Source organism: Cherax quadricarinatus, chromosome 72 (assembly GCF_038502225.1).
Source record: "Cherax quadricarinatus isolate ZL_2023a chromosome 72, ASM3850222v1, whole genome shotgun sequence".
In the NCBI taxonomy this organism is placed as follows: domain Eukaryota; kingdom Metazoa; phylum Arthropoda; class Malacostraca; order Decapoda; family Parastacidae; genus Cherax; species Cherax quadricarinatus.
Genome location: NC_091363.1, coordinates 12,823,015 through 12,843,216, shown reverse-complemented (window position 1 = coordinate 12,843,216; position 20,202 = coordinate 12,823,015). Strand labels below are relative to the sequence as shown.

General features: G+C 38.3%; 1 protein-coding gene across 1 annotated transcript in view; it reads left to right on the top strand.

Annotated features, from left to right (window-relative positions):
• Positions 1–20,202, top strand: part of bbx (bobby sox) — a 264,193-nt gene that overhangs the window by 167,686 nt on the left and 76,305 nt on the right. The gene's annotated exons all lie outside the window — the stretch shown is intronic.

Below are 20,202 nucleotides of genomic sequence, written 5' to 3'. Positions count from 1 at the left end.
CCTCAGATACATTCCTTTTTTATTGTAGGTGTTCTACGTATTGTTGCCACTGCTAGTGCTACGCTGGTGTTTTAAATTGTTATTTTTAGTTTTGTTTAATTTAACTTTGTTGGGCATTGGCTTTAATATCAGGCAAATCATTCGACATTTATAGGTGTGTAATGGAACGTTTTTAATGCCTAGTTGCATATATCTTGTATTGAAAAGTTCTGTTCGTTTCCTCCTAGTACCGGGTTGATTTTGATACCGGGTTGATTTTGATTACTAAAGCTTTCACAGTTTAAAGCAAGGTAGTCCAGACAGATGGCTAGCAACATGTGGGCATCTGATTTTTAGCTTTTTACTGTTACCTTTAACATCTTTTTGTAGTTTGTCTGACATGCACGTTTATTGTACTTATGTCATGGATAAGTTTTACCATCTTATTTTGCATAACGTGTAATTTGTTTCTCACTTTTGTGGAAAGGTTTTGATGGGGAAAATTAGTAAATAATCATATAAATCTGACATAAATTTTTGGCCCACCGGGCCCCCTGAAACCTGGTCCCGCCCCTTTTTCCACGGGGCCCAGGTTCTTTTTGGCAAGAGGTGAAATTTGGAGTTTTCCCTTGTTTCACCCATTAGAAAAGGGGTCCCTTGGGAATGCCCGGTGTGGGTCACATACGGGGACAACCTGACCTAAAAAGGTATCAAAATGGGGATGGGCATTTAAGAAATCATTATATTCAATTAAAGAAATGGGGAATAAGAAAAGCAAAAAGGTTTAAGGGTTCCCTGGGTTTAAACCCGGGATAACGCCCCGGGCCCGGCCCAGGGCCCAAGCCCCTGAGGGATCGGGCCTGATCAACTAAGGCTGTTACTGCTGGCCGCACGAAATCCAACAGGGGCCCGGCCCGGCTGATCCCCCTTTTTTTTTATAAGGTTTTCTTCAGCCTTCAAAGGAAAAGGGCCCATTGGCAACCCCCAAGCTTGATGGAGCTGTTGAACAGTCTTCCCCGGACCCCTTATGGTTTTGGGTCCCAAAAAGGCGCCCCTTATTGGGGGAAATCCCCCGCCCAGCTTTTATTTTTGGGAGGAATTTCCGTAGAAGGGGAACATTTCCCAAGTTTTTTCAAGTGTAGTTTAAAGATTTTCTCCCCTCCTGGGTTTAAAACGAGTCCCCAAGTAAAGGTCTTAAGTGTTCCCAGTTTAAGGTGTTGGAAGAATTTAACGTCAGAAAAAGGATCTCACACTCTAAAATCTGGATTTCCCTGGGGAATGGAGATTTTTAAAAGGGCAGTATTCCAGCCTAGAGAGAAACAAGGTTTTGGAAAGGATCATCTTTTGGTTTTCCTCTCTCGGTTTTAACGCTCAATCCATCCTATCATTTTTTTCCGGGTTGCGATCGTGGCATTTTGGTGACCCTTTAAAAGTGAGATCCTGACAATTTACTCCCAGGTCCCCACATTTTTTCCGCTCAAATTGGGCCAGCCCCCGTTAGAACCTGTTTTTAGTTTCTCCCTCCATTTTTCCATAACGGGTATTTTGGAAATTTTGTCCTCATTGAACATCGTATTTTTTAGTTGCCACGGGAAAAATTTTTTTATATCTTCTTGAGGTTAACCAGTCCTCAGCAGATGACACCCTCATGAGACCCTAGTATCATGGCAAAGGATGAAAAAGGTGGGTGTGATCCCTGTTTATTCTGAAGGGATAAGGAAAAAGTTTTAAAAAAGTTTGTGCCTTGGGAACAAGTCGGGGGCCAGCCCCGATTTAACTCTGTTAATTTACTTTTTGTGTTCGATTTGTTAGGAATTAAAGATCCATCCCCCATTTTCCCCAAAAGTTTTTCCTTTAAAGTTTTTTTGGGCTATTACCCCATGACCCTTTTTCCCCCAAATCTTTTGAAAAATCTGTGTTTTAAAATTTTTCTGCATTTTTTGATTTTCTTCCGGGATCCAAGGCCAAAATTAAAAAAAAAATATCAAAGTCGGGGCCGGATTGGGCCCCGGGCCCTTATTCAGTTTGGGCGGCCTTTTGGGGCCGGTAAGCTTGGGGGGGAGGGTAAAAGGGAGCCTTTTAAGGGTCTAATTAAATACAATCTGGCTATTTAGATTTTTTTTAAAGGGGGAAAGCATGAAGAAAACCCAAAACCCTTTTTCCCAAATACCATTATAATATTTTGTTAAATCACATTTAAAGAAAAAACCAAGAAGATAGTTTACTGATTAGGCTATTAAAGTAGTGAATAAAAAAAAACCTTTTAAAATTTTAACCCATTTTCCACCTTTTCTTTTATTTCAACCTTATTTTTATTGCATCATAATGGATTACCAAATCATATTAACTAAAGAAAGAAAAAGAATTTTTTTATTTTCCACAGGACTTTTAAATAAACTTTTTCTGGATTTCATATTGGCAAAAATAAATAATTATTTTCGAAAACCAATATTTCTTTAGATCAGACCCCAAAGGGTTAAAAAGGCTATTTACAAAATTTTGTCTTTTTTGGGTTAAACCAGGCTTTTCCTCTTTTCAAAACAAAAAATGAACGCCCTTTCAAAGTTAGTAGCGTGTTGGGAAAAAGGCGATACCCCATTAACATTGGGGGGGTTTCTAAAATTTCCCCGCATTTTTTTAAAATGTTTAAAAGCAGCTGAGGGCGAAACTTTTTTTAAAGTGGAGTTTTAATTCCCGTTATATAGCCCCCCAAAAAAAGGGGCTATTTTTACAAAATGTTTTCCTGAAATTCTGAAAGGTGTTGAAATTTTAATCAGTTTCTCTAAATTTTGCATTTTAATAGAAATTTTGAACAGAAACCCAAACTTGTCATTGAGTTTCCCAGATTTTCTTTTTTAAAAATTAATTCTTTAATCAGTAAACCCAAGAATAAAGTATTAACTTCTTAATTTCCCTTTAGCAAAAACCCCCATTGTCTCTTTTTAAAAATTTGTTCCTTTCCTTTTTTGCTGATATCCCCCCTGGTTTTAGTTTTTTCCCCCAGCAGTTTAGCTTTCTCTTCAAACTTTTCCCAAAAGTTTCCCATCATTGAAGTGACCCCACAAACCCCTAAGGGGCATGAGGTTAGCACAAGAGCATTAAATTTAATTTTCTGAAACTTTTAGGGGCTTTTAACCCTTCCCGGCCCTTTAAAAGCCAAACAATAAAAACCAATTAAAAAATTTTCCCAATTTTGATGTTTAAATTTTCGTTTCCCTGTAGGTTTGTCTGGTTTCCCATCCTCTGTTTTTTGGATCAAAGCAGAATGTATTTAAAAAAGGTTTTTTTAAAGGAAAAGTTTAATCATGCGGGTAACCCCTGTGTTGAAAAGGGTTTGATGGCATCTCATGAATGTTGACGGATACTAACCAGGGTTGAAGGGAAAAAAATTTTAGAATGCTTGTAAAGCCCAAAAAGAAACTGCAGCGACACAACCTCCCCCTTTTTGGCCCCAAACAAGAAAGAGAACGTGCTACGGGGAAATTTGAAAGGGGGTTGATTTGCTTGATGCGGGCTTAAACCCAAAATTTTAGACATGTTACTTGCATTGTCTTGGCCCCGGCCGGCAACCCATAATAGAGATGATGTTCAAGCAGGTACCCGGGGTAATTCTTTCATTTTTTCCCGGGGGCCCCGGGAAAGAGGCCAGGGTGGAGAAAAATGAAAATTTTTCCCCCCGGAGTCGACAAAAAAAAACAAAAATTAATTGATCTGTAGTTATCTGGTGTTAAATTTCTTAATTTATTAAAGTATTTGGCGGGTTTTCACAGCTTATGATGTTATTGAGGACCTTCTTAGTCAAAGTTCCAGAAAACCCTTGAATATAGAATGACATGAAATACAGTGCCTCTTCCTTTTCCCGGGCGTGACAAATTTTTCTAAGAATGGATCAATTGTGTTTAAAGCTTTATGACCCCAGGAAATTGCCATTGTTTTCAAACCCAAAAACCCTCATTTTCCCCGGAAAGCAAGCCCTCTTAGAGCTAAAATTTTTCCCCAATAAACAACTCTTTCTAAAATTTTTTCCCAAAAGGCCTTTTTATTTGTTTTTAAAATGAGAATCCAAAAACCCTTTTTTTCTGTGCACAAAAAAAATTTTTCAAAATGCAGCCCGGGTGAGTGGTGCTTTTTTCATGCCCCGAAACGGGAATTTTTTCCAGTCATTAAACCCCCTTTGGTAAATTTTTTTTTCGGAAAAAAAATAGTTTCAGTTGAAAAATTACACTTTTTTTAGTTTTCCCGAGATACCATCCAGATTTTTTACAGTTTCAAATTTTTAAATTTCCCTAAAAACATAGATGATTTTTTAAGACGACGACTTCCATCTTTCAAAATTTTGATTTTTTTAAAGTCAATGTTCGGGTTTGATATTTTTCTGTAAAACATTACTGAAATCTGGGTTTTACATTTGGCAGGGAGGGTGGAAAAGACAAATCCTGTGGATAAAATTCGTTGAGAGGGAGAACAAAAAAGTGATCCCCGGCTGGGGAAAAATGGAGGGGGGCTTCCTGAGGATCTGACGTATCTGCAGATTCAACTGTACCGGTTTATCAGAAACTTTTTTGGGGCATGTTAAAGGTCTTTCCCCTTCCTACATCTTTTTTTTCTGTTCTTTTTTCTTTTTTTCTTTTTTGTGACCCACTGGGGGAAAAATGTCCAACAAACCGTTCACGAGATGCCATAATAAGGATTTTTTCCCGTCTGTAATCATGCAAATACAAATTTTTAAATTTTCAATTATTATTAATTTTTTAATTTTTTAAAAAAATTTCCAATTGGGGGGGAAAACCCATTTCCCCCTGGCTCATCTAAAAATTCAAAATTCCCAGAAAGGATTAAAACAGAACTTTTACCATAAATTAGTTAGTTTCTAAATAAAATTTTACTAATTCATCCTCCTTGATCTCCAATTTACTTAACAGAAATCATACTGAGTCCAAGAACAATGCACAATGGTATTTATATTACCATTTTCATAACTAAACTAATCATTATGTTTTGCATGATATATGGCCTACCACCATAGATAAGACATGAGAATTAAAGAATGCAGGGACAATTTTCAGTTTCACCCAACCAACGATTTTCTGATATGGCTTATGTGTTTCTGGGAAAATATGTAGTAAATTAATTGATGTTCTACATCACTTCCGTCGCAACTTGAAAACTAAGCATTTGCGACGGAAGTGATGTAGAACATCAATCAATTGAGATCTGTTATTGAAATGATAAAGACTTAAAGACAGGACAAAGTGCTTTTAAAACTAACAAACGGAAGTCAGTTTACGTTTTTAGGTTTTTCTTTATAGTATTTTTACCAAAAATGCGTCTTTACTGGTCAAGTAACCCTATCAGGTACCTCCCTTAACATTTAGAGGCGAAAACAAACATTTATCCATACACATCAATGTCTATCAACAACACTTCAGTTAATTTGTCACAGTACAAGTCTAGATAACGTGTAATTACTACAGAAAATTGGAGAGGAATCTCCCATACTCACCCATTAGCGGGAAAACACAGCTGTTCTGATGTAAACAAAGGCGTGTTGAGTGTTGCCATCTATGGTTAGGTTTATTTATTTTTATTTTATTTTATTTCATTATTTATTTTTGTTTTGATTAATTTTTAAAAATCAATTTTACTCTCCAAACACTTGAACTTTTTAGGTAGGGACCCCTTTGCACTTGCACCATGTGCGCAGTCTTGGATGAGCCCCTGAACCCCTTGGACCGCGGGGCCCACAAATGTGCGGGGCCCTAGGCAAATGCCTAGTTTGCCTATGCGGTAATCCGGCCCTGATCATAGTGATCCAGTAGTTGTGAGAGGCAGGAGTGACCTGCCCTGAACCCATGTTGCCCTGGATTGTGCAGATTTTTGGAATCCAAGTGATTTGCAATCCTGCTTCTTAGCACTCTTTCAAAGATTTTTATGATGTGGGATGTCAGAGCTATTGGTCTGTAGTTCTTAGCTAATGCTTTGCTGCCACTTTTATGGAGTAGGGCTATATCTGTTGTTTTAAGTGACTGTGGAATTTCACCCATGTCCAAGCTCCTCCTCCGTAGTGTACTTAGGGCACGCGAGAGGGGTTTCTTGCAGTTCTTAATGAAAACAGAGTTCTACGAGTCTGGGCCCGGGGCTGAGTGCATGGGCATGTTGTCCATGGCTTTTTCGAAATCTATCGGAGTTAGGGTAATGTCGGAAATCTGGCATACATTTATAGAGTTTTGAGGCTCATTCATGAAGAAATCATTTGGGTCGTCGATCCTCAGACTACAGGTCTCTCTCAACATTCACGTTTTCAGCTTTCGCGGGCTTCACACATTCGCGAATTTCCAACCGCCAAATTCCCAGCCACCAAATTCCCAGCCGCCAAATTATATTCAAGTTTCCCGCCACCTGCGAGTCCCTACTACCCTTCCACCGACCCCCGCAACTGGCAGCCAGCTCTCCCACCACTCAGTGTGGTGAGTGTTTTGTTTGTTCATTATTTGCTATTAAACTACAGTATAAATAATGTAAACCCATTCATGACTGCATATTGGAATGGCTATTCGGACAGGTATTAGACGGTGACATCATGTGTTTACTCTTGAACACAGCAAAGAATCAAACATTTCTGCTACTGCTAATAATAACAATAGTAATAATAATAATAATAAATACGATATAATTGAAGAAGGAAGTTGTACAAAAATACAAGGGAGTGGTTGACACATCGTCAGTATGGCTTTGTTTATGCTGGAGTGAACATTAGTCTCCCTGCTCTTCCAAACATTTCACAATAATTCATTGTGTTTGGTGCTTGTAGATTGAGTGCGACTGGTGTGGTTGAGGCAGCTGTTGAGGCAGCTGTTGAGGCAGTGATTGAGGCAGTGGTTGAGGCAGCGATTGAGGCAGCTGTTGAGGCTGCTGTTGAGGCAGCGATTGAGGCAGTGGGTGAGGCAGCTGTTGAGGCAGCTGTTGAGGCAGCCATTGAGGCAGTGGGTGAGGCAGCTGTTGAGGCAGCGATTGAGGCAGTGGGTGAGGCAGCTGTTGAGGCAGTGGGTGAGGCAGCTGTTGAGGCAGTGGTTGAGGCAGCTGTTGAGGAAGCGATTGAGGCAGTGGTTGAGGCAGCTGTTGAGGAAGCGATTGAGGCAGTGGGTGAGGCAGCTGTTGAGGCAGCGATTGAGGCAGCTGTTGAGGCAGTGGGTGAGGCAGCTGTTGAGGAAGCGATTGAGGCAGTGGTTGAGGCAGTGGTTGAGGCACCGATTGAGGCAGTGGGTGAGGCAGCGATTGAGGCAGTGGGTGAGGCAGCTGTTGAGGAAGTGATTGAGGCAGTGGTATTTAATAACATACATGTTATTAATAATAATAATACATGTTGTTAATAATATGTACTATTATTATTTATAACATATATGTTATTAAATACCACTGCCTCAACCGTTGAATTATTGTGAAATGTTTGGAAGAGCAGGGAGACTAACACTCACTCCAGCATAAACAAAGCCACACTGACGATGTGTCAACCACTCCCTCGTATTTTTGTACAATTTCCTTCTTCAATTATATCGTATTATTATTATTATTATTATTATTAGTATTATTATTATTATTTATTATTATTAGTATTATTATTAGTATTATTATTATTATTATTATTACTATTGTTATTAGCAGTAGCAGAAATGTTTGATTCTTTGCTGTGTTCAAGAGTAAACGCATGATGTCACCGTCTAATACCTGTCCGAATAGCCATTGCAATATACAGTCATGAATGGGTTTACATTATTTATACAGTAGTTTAATAGCAAATAATGAACAAACAACACTGAGTGGTGGGAGGGCTGGCTGCCAGTTGCGGGGGTCGGAGGGAGGGTAGTAGGGACTCGCAGTGGTTGGGGAAGTGGTGGAGGCAGTGGTGGAGTCTGTGGTATTTAATAACATACATGTTATTAAAGCATAACATGTATATATTTAGTACAGTTTACAACGTTTTCATGTATTTTATGATTGTTCATGGTTCAACAAGTTAAGGAAGCAGTATTGTATTATATTTCCCTACAATATATTGGGGGCACCAAACATTCACGGTTTTTCAACATTCGCGAGGCTCTTGATCCCCTAACCCTCGCGAATGTTGAGGGAGACCTGTACTTGGTGGTGGATGGCTTAAGGCCCTGTATATTAGCAAGGGATTCAAAGACTAACCCAAAAGGGTTCTTTCAGGTATACAGAAGTAAGATTAGGGACAAAATTGGCCCACTTAAGAGTAACTCTGGTCAGATCACTGACAGTGATAAGGATGTGTGTGAAATTCTAAATACCTACTTCCTCTCAGTTTTCACCCAGGAAAATACTAGCGATATTCCTGAAATAATAGATTACGTAGAACAGGATGATAATAAACTATGTACGATTGCGATAACTAGTGACATGGTCCTCAGACAAACAAAGAAACTAAAACCTAACAAATCCCCAGGTCCTGATGAACTGTTTGCAAGGATGTTAAAGGAATGTAAAGAGGAACTTAGCATGCCTTTGGCTAATCTTTTTAACATATCACTACAAACTGGCATAGTGCCTGATAAGTGGAAAATGGCAAATGTAATACCTATTTACAAGGCAGGTGACAGGTCCTTGGCTTCGACTTATAGACCAATAAGCCTTACCTCCAAGTGGGAAAATTTATGGAATCAATAATTGCCGAAGCAATTCGTAGCCATCTTGACAGGCACAGATTGATTAATGATTCTCAACACGGTTTTACAAAGGGGCGTTCCTGTCTTACGAATTTACTAACTTTTTTCACTCAGGTGTTTGAGGAGGTAGATCATGGTAATGAATATGATATTGTGTATATGGATTTCAGTAAGGCTTTCGATAGAGTTCCACACCAGAGGCTATTGAGGAAACTTAGGGCACACGGAATAGGAGGAGAAATTTTTTCCTGGATAGAGGCATGGCTGACAAATAGACAGCAGAGAGTTTGCATAAATGGGGAGAAATCCGAATGGGGGCACGTCACAAGCGGTGTTCCTCGGGGGTCAGTGTTTGGCCCGTTGTTGTTCACAATTTACATAAACGACATAGATGAGGGAATAAATAGCGACATAAGCAAATTTGCTGATGACACCAAAATAGGCCGTCCAATTCATTCTAATGAGGATATTAGAGAACTCCAGGATGATTTGAATAGACTGACGCAATGGTCGGAGAAGTGGCAGATACAGTTTAATATTGACAAATGCAAAGTTCTAAATGTTGGACAGTTAAATAACCATGCCACATATAAACTAAATAATGTAGATCTTAATACTACCGATTGCGAAAAGGATTTAGGAGTTCTGGTTAGCAGTAATCTAAAACCAAGACAACAGTGCATTAGTGTTCGCAATAAAGCTAACAGAATTCTTGGCTTCATATCTAGAAGTATAAATAATAGAAGTCCTCTGGTTGTTCTTCAACTCTATATATCCTTGGTTAGGCCTCATTTAGACTATGCTGCTCAGTTCTGGTCACCGTATTACAGAATGGATATAAATGCTCTGGAAAACATACGAAGGAGGATGACAAAGATGATCCCATGTATCGGAAATCTTCCCTATGAGGATAGACTGGGCCCTGAATCTGCACTCTCTCGAAAGGCGTAGAATTAGGGGGGATATGATCGAAGTGTATAAATGGAAAACAGGAATAAATAAAGGGGATATAAATAGTGTGCTGAAAATTTCCAGCCAAGACAGGACTCGCAGCAATGGTTTCAAGTTGGAAAAATTCAAATTCAGGAAGGATATAGGAAAGCACTGGTTTGGTAATAGAGTTGTGGATGAGTGGAACAAGCTTCCGAGTACAGTTATTGAGGCTAAAACTTTGTAGTTTTAAAAATAGGTTAGATAAATACATGAGTGGGTGTGGGTGGGTGTGAGTTGGACCTGACTAGCTTGTGCTGCTGGGTCTGGTACAGTGCTCCATCCTTGAGTGGGGATGACCAGACTGGGTGGGTCATTGGGATAATCTGGGGTGTGGGTCATTGGTCTAATTGGGGGGGGGGGACATGGACCTGCTTCGCATGGGTCAGTAGGCCTGTTGCAGTGTTCCTTCTTTCTTATGTTCTCATGTTCTAATTTGCCTGAAATGCTCTGCATGACAAGCGGCTTTCTATATAGTAGTACAGTGGACCCCCGCATAACGATCAGCTCCCAACTCGACCAGTTATGTAAGTGTATTTTTGTAAGTGCTTTTGTAGGTGTATTTTTGGGGGTCTGAAATGGACTAATCTAATTCACAATATCTCTTATAGGAACAAATTCGGTCTATAATGGCACCCAAACAAACTTCTGGATTGAAATAATATCGTTATGCGGGGGTCCACTGTATGTCATTGATGTCAGCTAGGTCTCTATACCTTGTACTTGTAGTAAATAAGGATAAAAAAAAAAAAGACATTGGACCTGCTTTAGATGAATGTACTTGACACATTTTATTAGTGTTCACGTAAGTTTTTTTGATAAGTAGGGATAACAGGATAATCCTAAATATTTGCGAGACCACTGTGGAGACTTGTTCCTCGTTTCACATTATCCTAATATTATTCAGTCTTAGTTTTCTTCTTGATACAAATAATACAGTAAACGAAATGCAGAAGTAATTTCTTGTCTGTTAATCAGTAGGTACATAACTCGGGTTCAAATGGTTACATTTTAGTTATAACCTGTATACATTAAAAGTTTTTTAAGTAACGCTAATGGGCATATCATTTATTACACTTATATGGCATAATAGTAGGTACCCAGTACATAAAGGCTCTGATTTTTTTTTTTTTTTTTTGCAAATTATGATCATATAATTTCTTCATACCAAATTTATTAAGATTCCGAAACAGATAAGAATTTTTTTCAAGAGTAAAATGAATGGTTGGACTGCATTTATTTAGATGTGTGCTTATTAGGTAGAAAAAGTGTTATGCTTCACACGGGATGGGAAAATTCTTGTTAGGAAAACAAATGTAGGTCAACTGTACACAATCACGAACGAGAATGATCTATCACAATTTCTCAGGGATACTGATCTTACAGAGAATAACTAAACAATGTCCAACCTAAAAACCTACGTAGTGTAGTGTATGTTTTGCTCCATTATTGTTCAAATTTCATTGTACAATCTCTTAGTAATTAAATAATCAACTACCTCATTATGTGATTTTACTAGTAAGCATAAGTCACCTTATGTAATTTTCTTATTTACTATTGTTTGCTTAAACATTAGCTGAATTGATACTTTCTCTGTCCATATTACTACCTCATATTTTTTTAAATACTATCAAATGATATTACTTACTAAAATTAATAATTATCATTTTTACTATAATTTCAATTTACTCTTAACATTTTTGACATTTAATAACCATTACTTGTCTAATTACCTTTACCTGTTTTAATACCACATTTACTATCTTAGAGTACTCTTAATTACCTTGTACTGCCATATAACCTCTAATATAACTACCAGTGCAATATTGAATGAAATAAACATTACTTTTTCACTTTTTTTTGTAATCATTATTACTTACTAAAACTTTATTAAACACCATATTTACTACCAGTCAATTTTACTTTTGTACATTAAACATTATTTTATACTTCCCATAACATTTTGTTGCCAAATTTTCAAGTTTGTATATTCAACTCCAACCTTTATATTATCCTTTGTACTGTACCTGTCTACCATCTTACTATCATATTATAACCAAGACATTACCATTGTTATTTTTTACTATTATTCTTTTGGTACTTTAATTGTGAATTTTATTTTGTCAGTTTAAATCTAGTTATACTCCTGATCTTGTCAACAACCTATACCAGACTCTTGTGCAATTGCAAGTACCATTTCAATTTGTATTTTTATAAGTTTATATTATAATTCCTACTCTAAGATTGTTTTCATATCTTAGTGACTATATTGTGTGTGCAATTAGTGTATATTTCAATTATATTATTGTTCAAGGCCCTTAACTATCTTTTGCTAACTAGTACCAACTACCTCATATATTTTTTTTTTCTACTTTTTTTATTCTTTTGCTACCTTAACTTGTATATTTTATCTTGTCAATTTAAATCTAGTTATACTCTAATTCTTGTAAACAACTTATATAACACCTTAGTGCAATTACAATTGAGAGTCTTGTGCCTTTTTATATTATTAGATTAAACTCAGTTGTACTATAGTCAATACCAAATTCATTATATTAGACCATATTGCAATTACTAGTGAGAGACTGGTGCTATTTTTAATTTGTATTTTTATATTATTAGATTAAATCTAGTTGTACTATAGCTCATTCTAGCTCAAAGCATAGACTCCACAAAAGTCATTATATTAGACCTTAGTGCAATTACAAGTGAGAGTCTTGTTCTATTTTAAATTTGTATTTTTATATTACTAGTTTATACCTAGTTGTATTTTAGTTCATTCCAGCACAACACATAGACAGCATCAACTTCTTTATGTGTAGTAGTGACTATACTCTATATGACCAAAATACTCTAGCTATATACTTATCCAAGCTTCCCACCACTACAGATATCAGTACTAGAACTCAACACATAACTCAGGATATAAATAACCATAATTTAAACCTAGAAGATGATTGATCACGTTGACCCTGATCTAAACCTCCATAATCTGACACCCAGTCAAAACCTATTGGAAAGTAACTGCCTTTATTACACAGCAACACAAGCCAGCACTCTCCATTATTCTTACGGGAAAACCGGCACGGGGAACGGAATATCTACCCTCCCAGGATACGAAATTCACTGCAGCCCAAACCAAAAGTTGGGGGGGGTTTAAACTATTATTAACCAATTATCTTGTATTACCCACTTGCTTTGGGTAATGGGGGGGAATACATTTTGCTAATTTTACTGAAAAAAACCTTTGCACCTAAACAATGGTCCATTTCCCGGATCCCCTTTTAAAAAACATCCCAAATTTGTGAAATTAAATCCTTAAACAGACAAATGAATCCCCACCTTCAGCTGGGACTTCCTAACTTTTACTGATGATCGCCTGTAACTTTCATAAATTGAAAATAGAAAACAACTTCTCTCCACCAAAAACCAAACCAGGCTCACTGGGACAATGCAACCATAAGCCACATTGGACCAATATAACCCCCCTTAAATCAGGGAAACCCAAAAAATACAGACCCTCCTACCTTTCTGACAAACATTTAAAACCCCCATTTTAAAAAAACAAAATCTCAAGCTCCAGGGGGGCCCCAAAAAAGTTCACACTGACCTAGAGATTTTTACTAGAATTCCCAAGGCCCTTATTGATGACTGGACAGACATTTTTCTTTAAAAAATTACTTAACTTAAAAAAACATTTTTCCTATAAAAACAAACAGATCCAAAAAAAAGGCGGTTGCCCGGGGAACCAACCCATTCAAATCCCTTACAAAACACCAATATGAAAACAAATAGACAGGGCTTAATACAAAAAAATTTTTTAAAAAAAATTTCATCAGTTCTCCCCAAAAATAAAGGCCAAAAACCTATACTTAGGTTCACAGACACTGGGAGATATAAAAAAACCTGAAAAAAACCCCCTTTAGATTCTGGGCCCCCAAAAAAGAAAAACCAAAAATTTGTCCCAATAAACCCAAAAACCCCCACATCCCCTGACATAACAAGATAAAAGCTTCTTCTCAAATGGATCTAATCTTTCCCCAAAAAAACCCCCATCTAATGCCCATGGGCTACCTAGATGGGGAATTTCCCAAATTTTCTATCTTCCCAAAATGGGCCCCCCGAGTCACCCAGTTATAAATCATTAAAAAAAACGGGGAAACGTTTAAGCCCACCATTTTCTGTACAAGGGGGCCCCTATCCTTTTATGTTATTTCACTTTTAACGTCACTGAAACTACCCCTTCGAACTTCTAAGATGGCAAGGGGGTTTCACAAATACATAAAGGTTGGGGCCCCCAGACAAACAACTATAGGCCAATATCAAACTTACCTTTTATCCAAAAACTTTGGAAAATTTGCACAGGAGACTAATTTTTTTATAAAACCAAAAAATCTCAACCCCCGCCAATTTGGGTTTTGAAAAAAAAAACACTAATGTCAATATAAATTAATCTCTTTACACACATTGGGAAAAAAAGGAATACCAAGGAATTTTTTTGACCCAAAAAACTTTTGAAATAAATGACATCCCATCCCCAAACTTAATTATGGTATAAGGGAAAACCTTATTTCAAATCTTATTTCTAATAGTATCTATTTCCCTTTTAAAACACAGCATCAACAACTTTTGGGCCCGTACGGGTTCCGGGGGGAAATGTCCGTCCCCCCTCTTCCTCATACTAATAATCTTAAACGATCCAACACCGAAAAACCCTTCCTTTCGGACACAATGTCATCTCTACCTAACTGCCACCCCCAAAACCCCTTAACAGGCTGTCAAAATATTGACGGATGACAGCCTAAACCGCAACCGCCAAAAACCCTTTTTATGTTTGGTAGCAGGCAGGGTGCAAAAATTAACATTAAAATCGAAACACTAATTTCCAGAATAATGAGGGCAAAATTTCCGGGGCCCATACCGCAACAACCTGAATTTCAGCACCCCTATCCCAAAAAATAACCAAAAATATCCCAAAAAAGTTGGGATCCTCTCCAAATGTCCATGCCAAAAGTCCTTCCACTCCCCCCTTATTTACCTACCTCACCTGTATTGTGTGGGGGTCCTAGCAACACACCAAAATAAACATTTTCGCAGTAAAAATAATCATAATCCCCCTTTCCAACCCCCACTCTCTTAAGATCTAAACATCCCTGTTTTTCCACACTTACACTGTGCAATCTACATCTGGACCTTTAAAAATAATATCAACCCTTGACCTAAAAACCCCTTTATGTTGTAAAGAAACCCCAAGGGATAACAGAAAAACCATCTTCGAAATTTCCCTTTTCCATAAACCTTCAAAAATTCAATGTTTTCAAAAGGCCTAAAAACTGGAAAACCTCCGGAACTCTGAACTGCAGACACATTCTCACCTTTAAACTACCAGAAAACATCCCTCTCCTGATAAACCCCATCAACTAACTACAATCCACCTGGTGGCACATTAATCCTCCCCATTTGACCATAAACAAAAAAATTTTCAATCTTAAAATAATGAACTATGATCTCAATCTGAAACTATGTTTTCCAACAAAAAAATTCCCTTGCTAAACTCACAAACTAGTATTTAGTCACTTAGCCATAATACCAACTTACCTCATAATTTGTAATATTTTAAAATAAAGAATTAAACTAAGTCTGCCTGAAATGCCTAGCCATGCTAGGCGTTCTAGTGGTACACTCTGTAATTATTATTTAACTATATGTAAACCACACAACAACCAAATTCTGTAAATTCAACATTGTAATCTTTATAGAGAATAAACTTTGAATTTGAATTATTTTTAACATAGCTTAATTTTCGCTTTACATCTTTAACACTGAGTGGTATATTTTATTTATCACCATAATAAACAGCTTTAACAGGGACAGAATTATGATATTTAGAAGCCATACTACTTTAATGTGGTGAAAATTCTTGTAAATATGAGTTAACAAGTCAGTTTGAGATGATGGGGTTTCGAGATACACGATTGCGAATTAATGAGGATGTGTACCTTATATATATTTTGATATAAATTTCTGTGTATTGTATTTCGTTTGCCAGTATTGAATAGCCAGGTGACTGATATACCAGTGGTGGACCCTCGACCAACGATATTAATCCGTTCCTGAGAGCTCATCGTTAATTGAAATTATTGTTAGTCGAGTTAATTTTTCCCTTAAGAAATAATGGAAATCAAATTAATCCGTGCAAGACACCCAAAAGTATTGAAAAAAAAAATTTTTTTTACCACATGAAATATTAATTTTAATACACACAAACTGAAGAAGACATGTACAATTACATGACACTTACCTTTATTGAAGATCTGGTGATGATTGATGGGATGGGAGGAGGGGGAGACTGTGGATGGTGTTAGTGTTTAGAAGGGGAATCCCCTTCCATTAGGACTTGAGGTGTCAAGTCCTTTTCCTGGGTTACTTCCCTTCTTCTTTTAATGCCACTAGGACCAGCTTGAGAGTCACTGGACCTCTGTCGCACAACATATCTGTCCATAGAGGCCTGTACCTTCCGTTCCTTTATGACATTCCTAAAGTGTTTCACAACATTGTCAGTGTCACAATTAAACACTTGTTCAGGTTTCAATTCTTCACTGTCTGTGTACTCCTTGAATTCCTGCACATACTTTTCAGCTGCTCTTTGGTCCAAACTGGCATCCTCACCATGCCTTATCACACTATGTATGGCACTACGATTCTTAAATCTCTCAAACCAACCTTTGCTGGCCTTAAATTCACTCACATCACTAGTTGCAGGCATTTTCCTAATTAAATCCTCATGCAACTTTCTAGCCTTTTCACATATGATCGCTTGAGAGACGCTATCTCCTGCTATCTGTTTTTCGTTTATCCACACCAATAACAGTCTCTCAACATCTTCTATCACTTGCGATCTCAGTTTCAAAAACATAGTTGCACCTTTGGCAAGAACGGCTTCCTTGATTGCCATTTTCTTGGCCACAATAGTAACGATGGTTGATTGGGGTTTTGTGTACAACCTGGCCAGCTCGGAGACACGCACTTCACTTTCATACTTTGCAATGATCTCTTTCTTCATATCCATAGTAATTCTCACCCTTTTTTGCTGTAGGGTTGGCACTAGAAGCTTTCTTGGGGCCCATGGTGACTTATTTTGCAGGTGCAATCACTAAAAACGCTGTGATAATATGAAATGTTCCGATTGTATGTTTGGATGGGACCATGGTGGCTGGCTGGCTTGTAGACACTGGCCACAAGTGGACACGTCTCAGACGGAATGAATCGTGTTGGTCGAGTTTTTTAGCGCTAGTCGAGGCAAAATTTTTGCGTTAAAATGTATCGCTAGTCGGATTTAACGTTAGACGATGCCATCGTTGGCCGAGAGTCCACTGTACTGGGGAAGAATACATTGTATCTGTATGCTATTGGTTGCTTCATACTGGTCTACCTGGAACGTATTCCAGGGAGCAACGCCCCTGCGGCCTGGTCCACGACCAGGCCTCCTGGTGGATCAGGGCCTGATCAACGAGGCTGTTACTGCTGGCTGCACGTAGTTCAACGTACGAACACAGCCCGGCTGATCCGGCACTGACTTTATTTATCCAGCCCCCTCTTGAAGGCAGCCAGGGGGCCTATTGGTAATTCCCCTTATGGATGGTGGGAGGCTGTTGAACAGTCTTGGGCCCCGGACACTTAGGTGTTTTCTCTTAGTATGCCAGTGGTGCCCCTATTTTTCATTAAGGGTATTTTGCACCACCTGCCCAATCTTTTGTGTGTGCAGATTTGGGACCATTAATTCTAGGATTTTCCAAGTGTACATTATGATATATATATATCTCACCAGCATTCCAGTGAGTACAAGTCAAGTGATTCTAAGCGTTCCCAGTAGTTGAGGAGTTTGATAGAACTTATACATGCAGTAAAGGTTCTCTGTACACTCTCTAGATCTGCGATTTCACCTGCTTTGAACAGAGTTGTTAATGTACAGCAGTATTCCAGCCTAGAGAGAACAAATGATATGAAAAAGATCATCATTGGCTTGGCATTTCTTGTTCTGAACGTTCTCATTATCCATCCTATCATTTTCTTTGCAGTTGTGAACGTGGTACTGTTGTGATCCTTTAAAGTGAGATCCTCAGACATCACTACTCCCAGGTCCCTCACATTATTTTTTCCACTCTGTTGTATTATCAGAGTTTATAGTATACCCAGTTCTAGTTATTATCTCCTCCAGTTTTCCATAACGGAGTAGTTGGAATTTGTCTTCTTTGAACATCATATTGTTTTCTTGTTGGTTTATATCTTCTTGGAGGTTAACCATGTCCTCAGTAGATGACAGTCTCATCCAGATCCTAGTATCGTCTGCAAAGGATGACACGGTGCTGTGGATTACATCTCTGTCTGTCTGATATGAGGATGAGGAACAGGATGGGGGCGAGTACTGTGCCTTAAGGAACAGCTTTTCACTATGGCAGTTTCCGATTTAACTCTGTTGACCACTACTCTTTGTAGTGGTCAAAGAGTTATTTCTTTAGCACATATTTTGTGCGCTATTACGCCATGATCACACTCGTCAAAGGCTTTTGTAAAGTCTGTGTATATTACATCTGCATTCTGTTTTTTCTTCCAGTGCATCCAAGACCCTATCATAGTGATCCAGTAGTTGCGAGAGGCAGGAGCGACCTGCTCTGAACCCATGTTATCCTGGATTGTGCAGTTTTTGAGAATCCAAGTGGTTTTCAATTGTGCTTGTTAGCACTCTCAAAGATTTTTATGTGGTACTTTAGAGCTCTTGGTCTATAGTTCTTAGCTATTGCTTTGCTACCACCTTTATGGAGTGGGGCTATATCCGTTGTTTTTAGTGACTGTGGAATTTCACCCATGTCTAAGCTCCTCCACAGTATACTTAGGGCACGCAAAAAGGGTTTCTTGCAGTTCTTAATGAACACAGAATTCCACGAGTCTGGGCCTGGGGCTGAGTGCATGGGCATGTTGTCAATGGCTTTCTCAAAGTCTGTCGGAGTTGGGGTAATGTCGGATATATGGCATACATTGATGTAGCTTTGAGGCTCATTCATGAAAAAATCATTTGGATTGTCGATCTTTAGACTGAGTAGTGGTTCACTAAACACAGTCATATTGGGATTTCAGTATCTCACTCATTTCTTTGTTGTCAGCTGTGTAAGTCCCATCTTGTTTGAGCAAGGGCCTGATATAGATGTGGTATTTGCCATGTTTTTGGCACATGAAAAGAAATACTTCGAATTTCTTTCAGTTTCACAAATCGGTTTTAGCTCCTGTCTCTCCTGGGTACTATAAGAGTCCTTTAACTTAAGTTCGATACTTTCCACTTCCCTGGTCAGCACTTCCTTCCGTGTATCAGATAATCTAGTGATCTTGGGGAGCTCAGTGATTCTTTGTCATCTTCTGTAGAGGGAGCTTCTTTCTCCAGTTTACTTCTCCTTTCTTAGGTGAATATGCTTTGAACATACTTCAACTGCCAGTAAGTTGATCCTTTCAAGGCACTGGTTTGGACCCATGTTATTTAAGATATCTTCCCAACATGTTTCATTTAAGACATGGTTCACCTGGACCCAGTTGATGTTCTTGTTGTTGGAGTTGTATTTGGTGAAGACACCTTCACAGTTATGTGCATTTTGCTAATCAGGACCCCTGTGCATGTAAGTCTGAACTTCGATTAGATTGTGATCAGAATTAGTTGTTTTTGATATTGTTACGTGCCTTAAAAGGTTCTCATTATTTGTGAAGATAAGGGCAGGTGTGTTTTCCAGTCTTGTTGGCTCCACTATCTGCTGACTTAGGGTATGTTTATCGCAGAGATTTAGTAGATCATGGGTGTATAAGACCTTTCATCTGCGCTGCCTTCAGGGATTGTTTCTGCTATAACATTGTTCTACACATTTCCATTTTGTATGCCTTAGGATGAAATCACCAAGCAGTAAGATGTTTGGAGATGGAGCTGGAAGGCTTTCCAGACAGTAATCTATTTTCAGTAGCTGTTCCTTGAACTGTTGGGAGGTTGCATCTGGTGGCTTATATACAACCACGATGACTAGGTTTTGGTTCTAAGTCTTGATTGTTAGAACTTCAACTACATCATTTGTGGTGTTCAGCATCTCTGTGCAGATGAACGACTCTTGAATATACAGGCCAAACCCCCCCCCCCCCTTGTTGCCTGTTCTTTCTGTCACAGTTAATAAGGTTGTACCCACTTATCCATATTTTGTTGTCAAAGTGATCTTTTGTGTGGGTCTCTGTGAAGGCTGCAAACATCACATTTGACTCTAGAAGTCCACTGATAAAAGGTATTTTGTTGTTGGTGGATGGCTTAACGGTCCTGTATATTAGCAAATATGAACAAACTTTTGTATTATGTGTTTGTTGGGGGGATTTTATTGGCATCAGTAATTGTGGTTTTGGAGTGCCATGGAGGGCCACTGGCTCTCTCTCCAGTCCAACAAGGCTCCAAGGTGGTGGACTATTTTTGTTATTTCCTTCCATTTTCTTTTTTCGTTTCGTGCCATCCTGCCTGTTATCAACAGTT